Source organism: Triturus cristatus, chromosome 8, assembly GCF_964204655.1.
Source record: "Triturus cristatus chromosome 8, aTriCri1.1, whole genome shotgun sequence".
In the NCBI taxonomy this organism is placed as follows: domain Eukaryota; kingdom Metazoa; phylum Chordata; class Amphibia; order Caudata; family Salamandridae; genus Triturus; species Triturus cristatus.
This window is the reverse complement of record NC_140591.1, coordinates 737,539,005-737,556,868: the sequence shown is the minus strand read 5'-3', so window position 1 is coordinate 737,556,868 and position 17,864 is coordinate 737,539,005. Positions and strand designations below refer to the sequence as shown.

Below are 17,864 nucleotides of genomic sequence, written 5' to 3'. Positions count from 1 at the left end.
GGGCTTAGAGCCGGTATTAGCTTTTGAGAGGTAAGAGGATTTTGAGGGCTCGTTGGTCTAGGGGTATGATTCTTGCTTTGGGTGCGAGAGGTCCCGGGTTCAAATCCCGGACGAGCCCTTTTCTTGGTACTCTTTTCAAGTTGTTTTGAAGTTTGCGTTTCAAAACCAACATCAATTTTTTCTTTGCAGTAGTGGATAATTCTTTGCTAGAGTCTCATGCTTCAGCCCTGCCCAGTCTGAGCTAATACCAAACATCTGGTCTTGCATGGCATGTACGAGCGTTCAGCTAGGGATGTCGGGCAGGTTGCATGAAAGAAATCTAAAGCCAGAGGCCCATGGAATAGCCAGTTCGGAGCAGTTTCATTACAGAAAAATCAACTGTAGGTATCTGTTTCTGTAGTGTAGTGGTTATCACGTTCGCCTCACACGCGAAAGGTCCCCGGTTCGAAACCGGGCAGAAACAGTTGTTATATTGTGTTGGCTACAATGTTGATAGGTGCAGTTTTGCCATGGAATTGTCCAAGCCCTGAAGATTATTTCATGCAATCTCGTTCCAAGAAAGGGAATTCTCTCAAAACACTAAAGTAATCGGCGTGTGGATGTATCTGTTGGTTCTCAGACCTTGCTTTCAAAAGAGCCCTGCAATCGGTTCACTGCTCACCTAGAACAAGCATTAACATGGAGAATTGTTGGCACCAACAGGAATCTTATTTTAGTGGAGTGTTTCTGGCTTTGAGTGCAGAGGCCCTCGGCTCAATTCCAAGATGATCCTTCTCAAGGTGATGATACAAATGCATTGTCACCTTTACGTTTAATGTCAGAATCATTTATTTCCAGTTGGTGGTGTAAGAATGTTTGCAACAGTATGGCGATTTTTCCTAGCCATGCATGAATGAAAGCATATCACTCGCCTTTAGGTGTTTTTCTAATACATTGATATTTGCATCTTCCTTCCTAGCCTGCATGTTTGACTATCTTACAGGCTGCATGTAATAAGTATCACATCAGGGCCCTTCTTCTACTCAATTCACAACTGTTCTATCACGACATAGATAAGAAAGCTGCATCTGCTTTTGTTGTGTAGTGGTAATCAGGTTTACCTGACGTGTGAAAGCCCCATGCTTTGAAAGTACACAGTAACAAAGAAACCGATGACTTTTATAAAAAGGTGTCATGTGCGTCTCTTACTTTGCACAAAAAGTGCCAGAGATGACTTCATTTGCAGTCACTTGAAAAGTAGGGATTCTCCAATAAATGGTAAATGGTTGAAACAAATCTGAAGAAATGCATGACATACCTGTGTGTGTGTGTGTACGCATGTATGTATATATAGGGAGAGAGAGAGCGTCAATATAAACAGACTTTATTTCAATCAAGCTGTCTTTTCTATCCTTCAGGAGCAGAATGTTCTGATCATCAGCGCTCCAGAATGTAGTGTTTTCTTGGCAAGCATCACATATTGTGATGTGTTAGCTAAAAGTTCCATATCCTAGAGACTGATATATTCCTCTGTACTTGTACCTTGGGGATTCATCAAAACCTGGCATCATAAGCAGCTTTCTACTGCCACAGACTGGACAGCGAAACAATTTAAAATATCCCAGAAAAAGAAAATAAGCATGCTTAATCAGAGCTTTCTGGACAGGAAGGACCTTTGAGCAAGTGAGGAATAAGCACTGCTTTTGTTAATTTGCATAGGCAGAATAGAGACTTCTGGGAAAAGGCCGAAATTACAGTCACAGAAAATGGCTGCATCTATAGAGAACGCTAAGAAGTGTTGGCAGCTTTTCCTCTGACCCTGACCACTTTTACAAGCAATCCTATGATAGTCAGCAGGACCCACCCTAAAAAGGAAGGGGCATCCACTTGGACCCTTTCCACCTTTTCTAAATCTCGCCTGATTGAGCACTGATTGAGCAGATAAGCACATGTCATTCTCATTTCAGAAAGGTATTGGTTAGCTTGCTGCTAGCAGCTCAGTTATGTTATGATGTTAGAGGCTATGCAAGGAATGCTTTAGTCCAGCGATATGCAGTTTTTATTGCGCCTTGCCTTCACCAGGAAGATCTTTAGCTTGAATCTGTGGCCTAGGTATTCACCTTGGTATTTCTTTTGGCACAAAGTGAAGGAGTATTTGAGAGAAAATGCACAATGTGTTTCTTATGTTGTTATGAACAACTTGTTACTCTTTCTCATTAAGCTTCAGCCACTGCAGAAATATATAAATAAGGGCTGACTTCCTGTAAGACGTGTCCAAAGCTGGGACGGAATAAAAGGAGACACTTGTAAATGATAGTGCTATCGTTTGAGAAAGGGTAAGTTGAGACTGACTTTCATGCGTATTCACAGACCAAGCATCATAAAGATACCAGCATGATCTTCATTGCGGGCTTAGAGCCGGTATTAGCTTTTGAGAGGTAAGAGGATTTTGAGGGCTCGTTGGTCTAGGGGTATGATTCTCGCTTTAGGTGCGAGATGTCCCGGGTTCAAATCCCGGACGAGCCCTTTTCTTGGTACTCTTTTCAAGTTGTTTTGAAGTTTGCGTTTCAAAACCAACATCAATTTTTTCTTTGCAGTAGTGGATAATTCTTTGCTAGAGTCTCATGCTTCAGCCCTGCCCAGTCTGAGCTAATACCAAACATCTGGTCTTGCATGGCATGTACGAGCGTTCAGCTAGGGATGTCGGGCAGGTTGCATGAAAGAAATCTAAAGCCAGAGGCCCATGGAATAGCCAGTTCGGAGCAGTTTCATTACAGAAAAATCAACTGTAGGTATCTGTTTCTGTAGTGTAGTGGTTATCACGTTCGCCTCACACGCGAAAGGTCCCCGGTTCGAAACCGGGCAGAAACAGTTGTTATATTGTGTTGGCTACAATGTTGATAGGTGCCGTTTTGCCATGGAATTGTCCAAGCCCTGAAGATTATTTCATGCAATCTCGTTCCAAGAAAGGGAATTCTCTCAAAACACTAAAGTAATCGGCGTGTGGATGTATCTGTTGGTTCTCAGACCTTGCTTTCAAAAGAGCCCTGCAATCGGTTCACTGCTCACCTAGAACAAGCATTAACATGGAGAATTGTTGGCACCAACAGGAATCTTATTTTAGTGGAGTGTTTCTGGCTTTGAGTGCAGAGGCCCTCGGCTCAATTCCAAGATGATCCTTCTCAAGGTGATGATACAAATGCATTGTCACCTTTACGTTTAATGTCAGAATCATTTATTTCCAGTTGGTGGTGTAAGAATGTTTGCAACAGTATGGCGATTTTTCCTAGCCATGCATGAATGAAAGCATATCACTCGCCTTTAGGTGTTTTTCTAATACATTGATATTTGCATCTTCCTTCCTAGCCTGCATGTTTGACTATCTTACAGGCTGCATGTAATAAGTATCACATCAGGGCCCTTCTTCTACTCAATTCACAACTGTTCTATCACGACATAGATAAGAAAGCTGCATCTGCTTTTGTTGTGTAGTGGTAATCAGGTTTACCTGACGTGTGAAAGCCCCATGCTTTGAAAGTACACAGTAACAAAGAAACCGATGACTTTTATAAAAAGGTGTCATGTGCGTCTCTTACTTTGCACAAAAAGTGCCAGAGATGACTTCATTTGCAGTCACTTGAAAAGTAGGGATTCTCCAATAAATGGTAAATGGTTGAAACAAATCTGAAGAAATGCATGACATACCTGTGTGTGTGTGTGTACGCATGTATGTATATATAGGGAGAGAGAGAGCGTCAATATAAACAGACTTTATTTCAATCAAGCTGTCTTTTCTATCCTTCAGGAGCAGAATGTTCTGATCATCAGCGCTCCAGAATGTAGTGTTTTCTTGGCAAGCATCACATATTGTGATGTGTTAGCTAAAAGTTCCATATCCTAGAGACTGATATATTCCTCTGTACTTGTACCTTGGGGATTCATCAAAACCTGGCATCATAAGCAGCTTTCTACTGCCACAGACTGGACAGCGAAACAATTTAAAATATCCCAGAAAAAGAAAATAAGCATGCTTAATCAGAGCTTTCTGGACAGGAAGGACCTTTGAGCAAGTGAGGAATAAGCACTGCTTTTGTTAATTTGCATAGGCAGAATAGAGACTTCTGGGAAAAGGCCGAAATTACAGTCACAGAAAATGGCTGCATCTATAGAGAACGCTAAGAAGTGTTGGCAGCTTTTCCTCTGACCCTGACCACTTTTACAAGCAATCCTATGATAGTCAGCAGGACCCACCCTAAAAAGGAAGGGGCATCCACTTGGACCCTTTCCACCTTTTCTAAATCTCGCCTGATTGAGCACTGATTGAGCAGATAAGCACATGTCATTCTCATTTCAGAAAGGTATTGGTTAGCTTGCTGCTAGCAGCTCAGTTATGTTATGATGTTAGAGGCTATGCAAGGAATGCTTTAGTCCAGCGATATGCAGTTTTTATTGCGCCTTGCCTTCACCAGGAAGATCTTTAGCTTGAATCTGTGGCCTAGGTATTCACCTTGGTATTTCTTTTGGCACAAAGTGAAGGAGTATTTGAGAGAAAATGCACAATGTGTTTCTTATGTTGTTATGAACAACTTGTTACTCTTTCTCATTAAGCTTCAGCCACTGCAGAAATATATAAATAAGGGCTGACTTCCTGTAAGACGTGTCCAAAGCTGGGACGGAATAAAAGGAGACACTTGTAAATGATAGTGCTATCGTTTGAGAAAGGGTAAGTTGAGACTGACTTTCATGCGTATTCACAGACCAAGCATCATAAAGATACCAGCATGATCTTCATTGCGGGCTTAGAGCCGGTATTAGCTTTTGAGAGGTAAGAGGATTTTGAGGGCTCGTTGGTCTAGGGGTATGATTCTCGCTTTGGGTGCGAGAGGTCCCAGGTTCAAATCCCGGACGAGCCCTTTTCTTGGTACTCTTTTCAAGTTGTTTTGAAGTTTGCGTTTCAAAACCAACATCAATTTTTTCTTTGCAGTAGTGGATAATTCTTTGCTAGAGTCTCATGCTTCAGCCCTGCCCAGTCTGAGCTAATACCAAACATCTGGTCTTGCATGGCATGTACGAGCGTTCAGCTAGGGATGTCGGGCAGGTTGCATGAAAGAAATCTAAAGCCAGAGGCCCATGGAATAGCCAGTTCGGAGCAGTTTCATTACAGAAAAATCAACTGTAGGTATCTGTTTCTGTAGTGTAGTGGTTATCACGTTCGCCTCACACGCGAAAGGTCCCCGGTTCGAAACCGGGCAGAAACAGTTGTTATATTGTGTTGGCTACAATGTTGATAGGTGCCGTTTTGCCATGGAATTGTCCAAGCCCTGAAGATTATTTCATGCAATCTCGTTCCAAGAAAGGGAATTCTCTCAAAACACTAAAGTAATCGGCGTGTGGATGTATCTGTTGGTTCTCAGACCTTGCTTTCAAAAGAGCCCTGCAATCGGTTCACTGCTCACCTAGAACAAGCATTAACATGGAGAATTGTTGGCACCAACAGGAATCTTATTTTAGTGGAGTGTTTCTGGCTTTGAGTGCAGAGGCCCTCGGCTCAATTCCAAGATGATCCTTCTCAAGGTGATGATACAAATGCATTGTCACCTTTACGTTTAATGTCAGAATCATTTATTTCCAGTTGGTGGTGTAAGAATGTTTGCAACAGTATGGCGATTTTTCCTAGCCATGCATGAATGAAAGCATATCACTCGCCTTTAGGTGTTTTTCTAATACATTGATATTTGCATCTTCCTTCCTAGCCTGCATGTTTGACTATCTTACAGGCTGCATGTAATAAGTATCACATCAGGGCCCTTCTTCTACTCAATTCACAACTGTTCTATCACGACATAGATAAGAAAGCTGCATCTGCTTTTGTTGTGTAGTGGTAATCAGGTTTACCTGACGTGTGAAAGCCCCATGCTTTGAAAGTACACAGTAACAAAGAAACCGATGACTTTTATAAAAAGGTGTCATGTGCGTCTCTTACTTTGCACAAAAAGTGCCAGAGATGACTTCATTTGCAGTCACTTGAAAAGTAGGGATTCTCCAATAAATGGTAAATGGTTGAAACAAATCTGAAGAAATGCATGACATACCTGTGTGTGTGTGTGTACGCATGTATGTATATATAGGGAGAGAGAGAGCGTCAATATAAACAGACTTTATTTCAATCAAGCTGTCTTTTCTATCCTTCAGGAGCAGAATGTTCTGATCATCAGCGCTCCAGAATGTAGTGTTTTCTTGGCAAGCATCACATATTGTGATGTGTTAGCTAAAAGTTCCATATCCTAGAGACTGATATATTCCTCTGTACTTGTACCTTGGGGATTCATCAAAACCTGGCATCATAAGCAGCTTTCTACTGCCACAGACTGGACAGCGAAACAATTTAAAATATCCCAGAAAAAGAAAATAAGCATGCTTAATCAGAGCTTTCTGGACAGGAAGGACCTTTGAGCAAGTGAGGAATAAGCACTGCTTTTGTTAATTTGCATAGGCAGAATAGAGACTTCTGGGAAAAGGCCGAAATTACAGTCACAGAAAATGGCTGCATCTATAGAGAACGCTAAGAAGTGTTGGCAGCTTTTCCTCTGACCCTGACCACTTTTACAAGCAATCCTATGATAGTCAGCAGGACCCACCCTAAAAAGGAAGGGGCATCCACTTGGACCCTTTCCACCTTTTCTAAATCTCGCCTGATTGAGCACTGATTGAGCAGATAAGCACATGTCATTCTCATTTCAGAAAGGTATTGGTTAGCTTGCTGCTAGCAGCTCAGTTATGTTATGATGTTAGAGGCTATGCAAGGAATGCTTTAGTCCAGCGATATGCAGTTTTTATTGCGCCTTGCCTTCACCAGGAAGATCTTTAGCTTGAATCTGTGGCCTAGGTATTCACCTTGGTATTTCTTTTGGCACAAAGTGAAGGAGTATTTGAGAGAAAATGCACAATGTGTTTCTTATGTTGTTATGAACAACTTGTTACTCTTTCTCATTAAGCTTCAGCCACTGCAGAAATATATAAATAAGGGCTGACTTCCTGTAAGACGTGTCCAAAGCTGGGACGGAATAAAAGGAGACACTTGTAAATGATAGTGCTATCGTTTGAGAAAGGGTAAGTTGAGACTGACTTTCATGCGTATTCACAGACCAAGCATCATAAAGATACCAGCATGATCTTCATTGCGGGCTTAGAGCCGGTATTAGCTTTTGAGAGGTAAGAGGATTTTGAGGGCTCGTTGGTCTAGGGGTATGATTCTCGCTTTGGGTGCGAGAGGTCCCAGGTTCAAATCCCGGACGAGCCCTTTTCTTGGTACTCTTTTCAAGTTGTTTTGAAGTTTGCGTTTCAAAACCAACATCAATTTTTTCTTTGCAGTAGTGGATAATTCTTTGCTAGAGTCTCATGCTTCAGCCCTGCCCAGTCTGAGCTAATACCAAACATCTGGTCTTGCATGGCATGTACGAGCGTTCAGCTAGGGATGTCGGGCAGGTTGCATGAAAGAAATCTAAAGCCAGAGGCCCATGGAATAGCCAGTTCGGAGCAGTTTCATTACAGAAAAATCAACTGTAGGTATCTGTTTCAGTAGTGTAGTGGTTATCACGTTCGCCTCACACGCGAAAGGTCCCCGGTTCGAAACCGGGCAGAAACAGTTGTTATATTGTGTTGGCTACAATGTTGATAGGTGCCGTTTTGCCATGGAATTGTCCAAGCCCTGAAGATTATTTCATGCAATCTCGTTCCAAGAAAGGGAATTCTCTCAAAACACTAAAGTAATCGGCGTGTGGATGTATCTGTTGGTTCTCAGACCTTGCTTTCAAAAGAGCCCTGCAATCGGTTCACTGCTCACCTAGAACAAGCATTAACATGGAGAATTGTTGGCACCAACAGGAATCTTATTTTAGTGGAGTGTTTCTGGCTTTGAGTGCAGAGGCCCTCGGCTCAATTCCAAGATGATCCTTCTCAGGGTGATGATACAAATGCATTGTCACCTTTACGTTTAATGTCAGAATCATTTATTTCCAGTTGGTGGTGTAAGAATGTTTGCAACAGTATGGCGATTTTTCCTAGCCATGCATGAATGAAAGCATATCACTCGCCTTTAGGTGTTTTTCTAATACATTGATATCTGCATCTTCCTTCCTAGCCTGCATGTTTGACTATCTTACAGGCTGCATGTAATAAGTATCACATCAGGGCCCTTCTTCTACTCAATTCACAACTGTTCTATCACGACATAGATAAGAAAGCTGCATCTGCTTTTGTTGTGTAGTGGTAATCAGGTTTACCTGACGTGTGAAAGCCCCATGCTTTGAAAGTACACAGTAACAAAGAAACCGATGACTTTTATAAAAAGGTGTCATGTGTGTCTCTTACTTTGCACAAAAAGTGCCAGAGATGGCTTCATTTGCAGTCACTTGAAAAGTAGGGATTCTCCAATAAATGGTAAATGGTTTAAACAAATCTGAAGAAATGCATGACATACCTGTGTGTGTGTGTGTACGCATGTATGTATATATAGGGAGAGAGAGAGCGTCAATATAAACAGACTTTATTTCAATCAAGCTGTCTTTTCTATCCTTCAGGAGCAGAATGTTCTGATCATCAGCGCTCCAGAATGTAGTGTTTTCTTGGCAAGCATCACATATTGTGATGTGTTAGCTAAAAGTTCCATATCCTAGAGACTGATATATTCCTCTGTACTTGTACCTTGGGGATTCATCAAAACCTGGCATCATAAGCAGCTTTCTACTGCCACAGACTGGACAGCGAAACAATTTAAAATATCCCAGAAAAAGAAAATAAGCATGCTTAATCAGAGCTTTCTGGACAGGAAGGACATTTGAGCAAGTGAGGAATAAGCACTGCTTTTGTTAATTTGCATAGGCAGAATAGAGACTTCTGGGAAAAGGCCGAAATTACAGTCACAGAAAATGGCTGCATCTATAGAGAACGCTAAGAAGTGTTGGCAGCTTTTCCTCTGACCCTGGCCACTTTTACAAGCAATCCTATGATAGTCAGCAGGACCCACCCTAAAAAGGAAGGGGCATCCACTTGGACCCTTTCCACCTTTTCTAAATCTCGCCTGATCGAGCCTCATTGAGCACTGATTGAGCAGATAAGCACATGTCATTCTCATTTCAGAAAGGTATTGGTTAGCTTGCTGCTAGCAGCTCAGTTATGTTATGATGTTAGAGGCTATGCAAGGAATGCTTTAGTCCAGCGATATGCAGTTTTTATTGCGCCTTGCATTCAGCAGGAAGATCTTTAGCTTGAATCTGTGGCCTAGGTATTCACCTTGGTATTTCTTTTGGCACAAAGTGAAGGAGTATTTAAGAGAAAATGCACAATGTGTTTCTTATGTTGTTATGAACAACTTGTTACTCTTTCTCATTAAGCTTCAGCCACTGAAGAAATATATAAATAAGGGCTGACTTCCTGTAAGACGTGTCCAAAGCTGGGACGGAATAAAAGGAGACACTTGTAAATGATAGTGCTATCGTTTGAGAAAGGGTAAGTTGAGACTGACTTTCATGCGTATTCACAGACCAAGCATCATAAAGATACCAGCATGATCTTCATTGCGGGCTTAGAGCCGGTATTAGCTTTTGAGAGGTAAGAGGATTTTGAGGGCTCGTTGGTCTAGGGGTATGATTCTCGCTTTGTGTGCGAGAGGTCCCGGGTTCAAATCCCGGACGAGCCCTTTTCTTGGTACTCTTTTCAAGTTGTTTTGAAGTTTGCGTTTCAAAACCAACATCAATTTTTTCTTTGCAGTAGTGGATAATTCTTTGCTAGAGTCTCATGCTTCAGCCCTGCCCAGTCTGAGCTAATACCAAACATCTGGTCTTGCATGGCATGTACGAGCGTTCAGCTAGGGATGTCGGGCAGGTTGCATGAAAGAAATCTAAAGCCAGAGGCCCATGGAATAGCCAGTTCGGAGCAGTTTCATTACAGAAAAATCAACTGTAGGTATCTGTTTCTGTAGTGTAGTGGTTATCACGTTCGCCTCACACGCGAAAGGTCCCCGGTTCGAAACCGGGCAGAAACAGTTGTTATATTGTGTTGGCTACAATGTAGATAGATGCCGTTTTGCCATGGAATTGTCCAAGCCCTGAAGATTATTTCATGCAATCTCGTTCCAAGAAAGGGAATTCTCTCAAAACACTAAAGTAATCGGCGTGTGGATGTATCTGTTGGTTCTCAGACCTTGCTTTCAAAAGAGCCCTGCAATCGGTTCACTGCTCACCTAGAACAAGCATTAACATGGAGAATTGTTGGCACCAACAGGAATCTTATTTTAGTGGAGTGTTTCTGGCTTTGAGTGCAGAGGCCCTCGGCTCAATTCCAAGATGATCCTTCTCAAGGTGATGATACAAATGCATTGTCACCTTTACGTTTAATGTCAGAATCATTTATTTCCAGTTGGTGGTGTAAGAATGTTTGCAACAGTATGGCGATTTTTCCTAGCCATGCATGAATGAAAGCATATCACTCGCCTTTAGGTGTTTTTCTAATACATTGATATTTGCATCTTCCTTCCTAGCCTGCATGTTTGACTATCTTACAGGCTGCATGTAATAAGTATCACATCAGGGCCCTTCTTCTACTCAATTCACAACTGTTCTATCACGACATAGATAAGAAAGCTGCATCTGCTTTTGTTGTGTAGTGGTAATCAGGTTTACCTGACGTGTGAAAGCCCCATGCTTTGAAAGTACACAGTAACAAAGAAACCGATGACTTTTATAAAAAGGTGTCATGTGTGTCTCTTACTTTGCACAAAAAGTGCCAGAGATGACTTCATTTGCAGTCACTTGAAAAGTAGGGATTCTCCAATAAATGGTAAATGGTTGAAACAAATCTGAAGAAATGCATGACATACCTGTGTGTGTGTGTGTACGCATGTATGTATATATAGGGAGAGAGAGAGCGTCAATATAAACAGACTTTATTTCAATCAAGCTGTCTTTTCTATCCTTCAGGAGCAGAATGTTCTGATCATCAGCGCTCCAGAATGTAGTGTTTTCTTGGCAAGCATCACATATTGTGATGTGTTAGCTAAAAGTTCCATATCCTAGAGACTGATATATTCCTCTGTACTTGTACCTTGGGGATTCATCAAAACCTGGCATCATAAGCAGCTTTCTACTGCCACAGACTGGACAGCGAAACAATTTAAAATATCCCAGAAAAAGAAAATAAGCATGCTTAATCAGAGCTTTCTGGACAGGAAGGACATTTGAGCAAGTGAGGAATAAGCACTGCTTTTGTTAATTTGCATAGGCAGAATAGAGACTTCTGGGAAAAGGCCGAAATTACAGTCACAGAAAATGGCTGCATCTATAGAGAACGCTAAGAAGTGTTGGCAGCTTTTCCTCTGACCCTGACCACTTTTACAAGCAATCCTATGATAGTCAGCAGGACCCACCCTAAAAAGGAAGGGGCATCCACTTGGACCCTTTCCACCTTTTCTAAATCTCGCCTGATTGAGCACTGATTGAGCAGATAAGCACATGTCATTCTCATTTCAGAAAGGTATTGGTTAGCTTGCTGCTAGCAGCTCAGTTATGTTATGATGTTAGAGGCTATGCAAGGAATGCTTTAGTCCAGCGATATGCAGTTTTTATTGCGCCTTGCCTTCACCAGGAAGATCTTTAGCTTGAATCTGTGGCCTAGGTATTCACCTTGGTATTTCTTTTGGCACAAAGTGAAGGAGTATTTGAGAGAAAATGCACAATGTGTTTCTTATGTTGTTATGAACAACTTGTTACTCTTTCTCATTAAGCTTCAGCCACTGCAGAAATATATAAATAAGGGCTGACTTCCTGTAAGACGTGTCCAAAGCTGGGACGGAATAAAAGGAGACACTTGTAAATGATAGTGCTATCGTTTGAGAAAGGGTAAGTTGAGACTGACTTTCATGCGTATTCACAGACCAAGCATCATAAAGATACCAGCATGATCTTCATTGCGGGCTTAGAGCCGGTATTAGCTTTTGAGAGGTAAGAGGATTTTGAGGGCTCGTTGGTCTAGGGGTATGATTCTCGCTTTGGGTGCGAGAGGTCCCAGGTTCAAATCCCGGACGAGCCCTTTTCTTGGTACTCTTTTCAAGTTGTTTTGAAGTTTGCGTTTCAAAACCAACATCAATTTTTTCTTTGCAGTAGTGGATAATTCTTTGCTAGAGTCTCATGCTTCAGCCCTGCCCAGTCTGAGCTAATACCAAACATCTGGTCTTGCATGGCATGTACGAGCGTTCAGCTAGGGATGTCGGGCAGGTTGCATGAAAGAAATCTAAAGCCAGAGGCCCATGGAATAGCCAGTTCGGAGCAGTTTCATTACAGAAAAATCAACTGTAGGTATCTGTTTCAGTAGTGTAGTGGTTATCACGTTCGCCTCACACGCGAAAGGTCCCCGGTTCGAAACCGGGCAGAAACAGTTGTTATATTGTGTTGGCTACAATGTTGATAGGTGCCGTTTTGCCATGGAATTGTCCAAGCCCTGAAGATTATTTCATGCAATCTCGTTCCAAGAAAGGGAATTCTCTCAAAACACTAAAGTAATCGGCGTGTGGATGTATCTGTTGGTTCTCAGACCTTGCTTTCAAAAGAGCCCTGCAATCGGTTCACTGCTCACCTAGAACAAGCATTAACATGGAGAATTGTTGGCACCAACAGGAATCTTATTTTAGTGGAGTGTTTCTGGCTTTGAGTGCAGAGGCCCTCGGCTCAATTCCAAGATGATCCTTCTCAGGGTGATGATACAAATGCATTGTCACCTTTACGTTTAATGTCAGAATCATTTATTTCCAGTTGGTGGTGTAAGAATGTTTGCAACAGTATGGCGATTTTTCCTAGCCATGCATGAATGAAAGCATATCACTCGCCTTTAGGTGTTTTTCTAATACATTGATATCTGCATCTTCCTTCCTAGCCTGCATGTTTGACTATCTTACAGGCTGCATGTAATAAGTATCACATCAGGGCCCTTCTTCTACTCAATTCACAACTGTTCTATCACGACATAGATAAGAAAGCTGCATCTGCTTTTGTTGTGTAGTGGTAATCAGGTTTACCTGACGTGTGAAAGCCCCATGCTTTGAAAGTACACAGTAACAAAGAAACCGATGACTTTTATAAAAAGGTGTCATGTGTGTCTCTTACTTTGCACAAAAAGTGCCAGAGATGGCTTCATTTGCAGTCACTTGAAAAGTAGGGATTCTCCAATAAATGGTAAATGGTTTAAACAAATCTGAAGAAATGCATGACATACCTGTGTGTGTGTGTGTACGCATGTATGTATATATAGGGAGAGAGAGAGCGTCAATATAAACAGACTTTATTTCAATCAAGCTGTCTTTTCTATCCTTCAGGAGCAGAATGTTCTGATCATCAGCGCTCCAGAATGTAGTGTTTTCTTGGCAAGCATCACATATTGTGATGTGTTAGCTAAAAGTTCCATATCCTAGAGACTGATATATTCCTCTGTACTTGTACCTTGGGGATTCATCAAAACCTGGCATCATAAGCAGCTTTCTACTGCCACAGACTGGACAGCGAAACAATTTAAAATATCCCAGAAAAAGAAAATAAGCATGCTTAATCAGAGCTTTCTGGACAGGAAGGACATTTGAGCAAGTGAGGAATAAGCACTGCTTTTGTTAATTTGCATAGGCAGAATAGAGACTTCTGGGAAAAGGCCGAAATTACAGTCACAGAAAATGGCTGCATCTATAGAGAACGCTAAGAAGTGTTGGCAGCTTTTCCTCTGACCCTGGCCACTTTTACAAGCAATCCTATGATAGTCAGCAGGACCCACCCTAAAAAGGAAGGGGCATCCACTTGGACCCTTTCCACCTTTTCTAAATCTCGCCTGATCGAGCCTCATTGAGCACTGATTGAGCAGATAAGCACATGTCATTCTCATTTCAGAAAGGTATTGGTTAGCTTGCTGCTAGCAGCTCAGTTATGTTATGATGTTAGAGGCTATGCAAGGAATGCTTTAGTCCAGCGATATGCAGTTTTTATTGCGCCTTGCATTCAGCAGGAAGATCTTTAGCTTGAATCTGTGGCCTAGGTATTCACCTTGGTATTTCTTTTGGCACAAAGTGAAGGAGTATTTAAGAGAAAATGCACAATGTGTTTCTTATGTTGTTATGAACAACTTGTTACTCTTTCTCATTAAGCTTCAGCCACTGAAGAAATATATAAATAAGGGCTGACTTCCTGTAAGACGTGTCCAAAGCTGGGACGGAATAAAAGGAGACACTTGTAAATGATAGTGCTATCGTTTGAGAAAGGGTAAGTTGAGACTGACTTTCATGCGTATTCACAGACCAAGCATCATAAAGATACCAGCATGATCTTCATTGCGGGCTTAGAGCCGGTATTAGCTTTTGAGAGGTAAGAGGATTTTGAGGGCTCGTTGGTCTAGGGGTATGATTCTCGCTTTGTGTGCGAGAGGTCCCGGGTTCAAATCCCGGACGAGCCCTTTTCTTGGTACTCTTTTCAAGTTGTTTTGAAGTTTGCGTTTCAAAACCAACATCAATTTTTTCTTTGCAGTAGTGGATAATTCTTTGCTAGAGTCTCATGCTTCAGCCCTGCCCAGTCTGAGCTAATACCAAACATCTGGTCTTGCATGGCATGTACGAGCGTTCAGCTAGGGATGTCGGGCAGGTTGCATGAAAGAAATCTAAAGCCAGAGGCCCATGGAATAGCCAGTTCGGAGCAGTTTCATTACAGAAAAATCAACTGTAGGTATCTGTTTCTGTAGTGTAGTGGTTATCACGTTCGCCTCACACGCGAAAGGTCCCCGGTTCGAAACCGGGCAGAAACAGTTGTTATATTGTGTTGGCTACAATGTAGATAGATGCCGTTTTGCCATGGAATTGTCCAAGCCCTGAAGATTATTTCATGCAATCTCGTTCCAAGAAAGGGAATTCTCTCAAAACACTAAAGTAATCGGCGTGTGGATGTATCTGTTGGTTCTCAGACCTTGCTTTCAAAAGAGCCCTGCAATCGGTTCACTGCTCACCTAGAACAAGCATTAACATGGAGAATTGTTGGCACCAACAGGAATCTTATTTTAGTGGAGTGTTTCTGGCTTTGAGTGCAGAGGCCCTCGGCTCAATTCCAAGATGATCCTTCTCAAGGTGATGATACAAATGCATTGTCACCTTTACGTTTAATGTCAGAATCATTTATTTCCAGTTGGTGGTGTAAGAATGTTTGCAACAGTATGGCGATTTTTCCTAGCCATGCATGAATGAAAGCATATCACTCGCCTTTAGGTGTTTTTCTAATACATTGATATTTGCATCTTCCTTCCTAGCCTGCATGTTTGACTATCTTACAGGCTGCATGTAATAAGTATCACATCAGGGCCCTTCTTCTACTCAATTCACAACTGTTCTATCACGACATAGATAAGAAAGCTGCATCTGCTTTTGTTGTGTAGTGGTAATCAGGTTTACCTGACGTGTGAAAGCCCCATGCTTTGAAAGTACACAGTAACAAAGAAACCGATGACTTTTATAAAAAGGTGTCATGTGTGTCTCTTACTTTGCACAAAAAGTGCCAGAGATGACTTCATTTGCAGTCACTTGAAAAGTAGGGATTCTCCAATAAATGGTAAATGGTTGAAACAAATCTGAAGAAATGCATGACATACCTGTGTGTGTGTGTGTACGCATGTATGTATATATAGGGAGAGAGAGAGCGTCAATATAAACAGACTTTATTTCAATCAAGCTGTCTTTTCTATCCTTCAGGAGCAGAATGTTCTGATCATCAGCGCTCCAGAATGTAGTGTTTTCTTGGCAAGCATCACATATTGTGATGTGTTAGCTAAAAGTTCCATATCCTAGAGACTGATATATTCCTCTGTACTTGTACCTTGGGGATTCATCAAAACCTGGCATCATAAGCAGCTTTCTACTGCCACAGACTGGACAGCGAAACAATTTAAAATATCCCAGAAAAAGAAAATAAGCATGCTTAATCAGAGCTTTCTGGACAGGAAGGACATTTGAGCAAGTGAGGAATAAGCACTGCTTTTGTTAATTTGCATAGGCAGAATAGAGACTTCTGGGAAAAGGCCGAAATTACAGTCACAGAAAATGGCTGCATCTATAGAGAACGCTAAGAAGTGTTGGCAGCTTTTCCTCTGACCCTGGCCACTTTTACAAGCAATCCTATGATAGTCAGCAGGACCCACCCTAAAAAGGAAGGGGCATCCACTTGGACCCTTTCCACCTTTTCTAAATCTCGCCTGATCGAGCCTGATTGAGCACTGATTGAGCAGATAAGCACATGTCATTCTCATTTCAGAAAGGTATTGGTTAGCTTGCTGCTAGCAGCTCAGTTATGTTATGATGTTAGAGGCTATGCAAGGAATGCTTTAGTCCAGCGATATGCAGTTTTTATTGCGCCTTGCATTCAGCAGGAAGATCTTTAGCTTGAATCTGTGGCCTAGGTATTCACCTTGGTATTTCTTTTGGCACAAAGTGAAGGAGTATTTAAGAGAAAATGCACAATGTGTTTCTTATGTTGTTATGAACAACTTGTTACTCTTTCTCATTAAGCTTCAGCCACTGAAGAAATATATAAATAAGGGCTGACTTCCTGTAAGACGTGTCCAAAGCTGGGACGGAATAAAAGGAGACACTTGTAAATGATAGTGCTATCGTTTGAGAAAGGGTAAGTTGAGACTGACTTTCATGCGTATTCACAGACCAAGCATCATAAAGATACCAGCATGATCTTCATTGCGGGCTTAGAGCCGGTATTAGCTTTTGAGAGGTAAGAGGATTTTGAGGGCTCGTTGGTCTAGGGGTATGATTCTCGCTTTGGGTGCGAGAGGTCCCGGGTTCAAATCCCGGATGAGCCCTTTTCTTGGTACTCTTTTCAAGTTGTTTTGAAGTTTGCGTTTCAAAACCAACATCAATTTATTCTTTGCAGTAGTGGATAATTCTTTGCTAGAGTCTCATGCTTCAGCCCTGCCCAGTCTGAGCTAATACCAAACATCTGGTCTTGCATGGCATGTACGAGCGTTCAGCTAGGGATGTCGGGCAGGTTGCATGAAAGAAATCTAAAGCCAGAGGCCCATGGAATAGCCAGTTCGGAGCAGTTTCATTACAGAAAAATCAACTGTAGGTATCTGTTTCTGTAGTGTAGTGGTTATCACGTTCGCCTCACACGCGAAAGGTCCCCGGTTCGAAACCGGGCAGAAACAGTTGTTATATTGTGTTGGCTACAATGTTGATAGGTGCCGTTTTGCCATGGAATTGTCCAAGCCCTGAAGATTATTTCATGCAATCTCGTTCCAAGAAAGGGAATTCTCTCAAAACACTAAAGTAATCGGCGTGTGGATGTATCTGTTGGTTCTCAGACCTTGCTTTCAAAAGAGCCCTGCAATCGGTTCACTGCTCACCTAGAACAAGCATTAACATGGAGAATTGTTGGCACCAACAGGAATCTTATTTTAGTGGAGTGTTTCTGGCTTTGAGTGCAGAGGCCCTCGGCTCAATTCCAAGATGATCCTTCTCAAGGTGATGATACAAATGCATTGTCACCTTTACGTTTAATGTCAGAATCATTTATTTCCAGTTGGTGGTGTAAGAATGTTTGCAACAGTATGGCGATTTTTCCTAGCCATGCATGAATGAAAGCATATCACTCGCCTTTAGGTGTTTTTCTAATACATTGATATTTGCATCTTCCTTCTTAGCCTGCATGTTTGACTATCTTACAGGCTGCATGTAATAAGTATCACATCAGGGCCCTTCTTCTACTCAATTCACAACTGTTCTATCACGACATAGATAAGAAAGCTGCATCTGCTTTTGTTGTGTAGTGGTAATCAGGTTTACCTGACGTGTGAAAGCCCCATGCTTT

The 17,864-nt window shown here is 41.9% G+C and overlaps 7 non-coding genes across 7 annotated transcripts; all 7 read left to right on the top strand.

Moving 5' to 3' along the window:
* The first annotated feature begins 390 nt into the window (after positions 1-390).
* On the top strand, positions 391-463 carry TRNAV-CAC (transfer RNA valine (anticodon CAC)). Its single transcript has one exon. It is a non-coding gene; the product is annotated as a tRNA-Val (tRNA).
* A 1,970-nt stretch (positions 464-2,433) lies between these two features.
* On the top strand, positions 2,434-2,505 carry TRNAL-UAG (transfer RNA leucine (anticodon UAG)). The gene has a single exon. It is a non-coding gene; the product is annotated as a tRNA-Leu (tRNA).
* Positions 2,506-2,777: 272 nt separating this feature from the next.
* TRNAV-CAC (transfer RNA valine (anticodon CAC)) lies at positions 2,778-2,850 on the top strand. The gene has a single exon. It is a non-coding gene; the product is annotated as a tRNA-Val (tRNA).
* A 2,314-nt stretch (positions 2,851-5,164) lies between these two features.
* On the top strand, positions 5,165-5,237 carry TRNAV-CAC (transfer RNA valine (anticodon CAC)). The gene has a single exon. It is a non-coding gene; the product is annotated as a tRNA-Val (tRNA).
* A 4,711-nt stretch (positions 5,238-9,948) lies between these two features.
* On the top strand, positions 9,949-10,021 carry TRNAV-CAC (transfer RNA valine (anticodon CAC)). The gene has a single exon. It is a non-coding gene; the product is annotated as a tRNA-Val (tRNA).
* Positions 10,022-14,732: 4,711 nt separating this feature from the next.
* On the top strand, positions 14,733-14,805 carry TRNAV-CAC (transfer RNA valine (anticodon CAC)). Its single transcript has one exon. It is a non-coding gene; the product is annotated as a tRNA-Val (tRNA).
* A 2,324-nt stretch (positions 14,806-17,129) lies between these two features.
* TRNAV-CAC (transfer RNA valine (anticodon CAC)) lies at positions 17,130-17,202 on the top strand. Its single transcript has one exon. It is a non-coding gene; the product is annotated as a tRNA-Val (tRNA).
* The last annotated feature ends 662 nt before the right edge of the window (positions 17,203-17,864 follow it).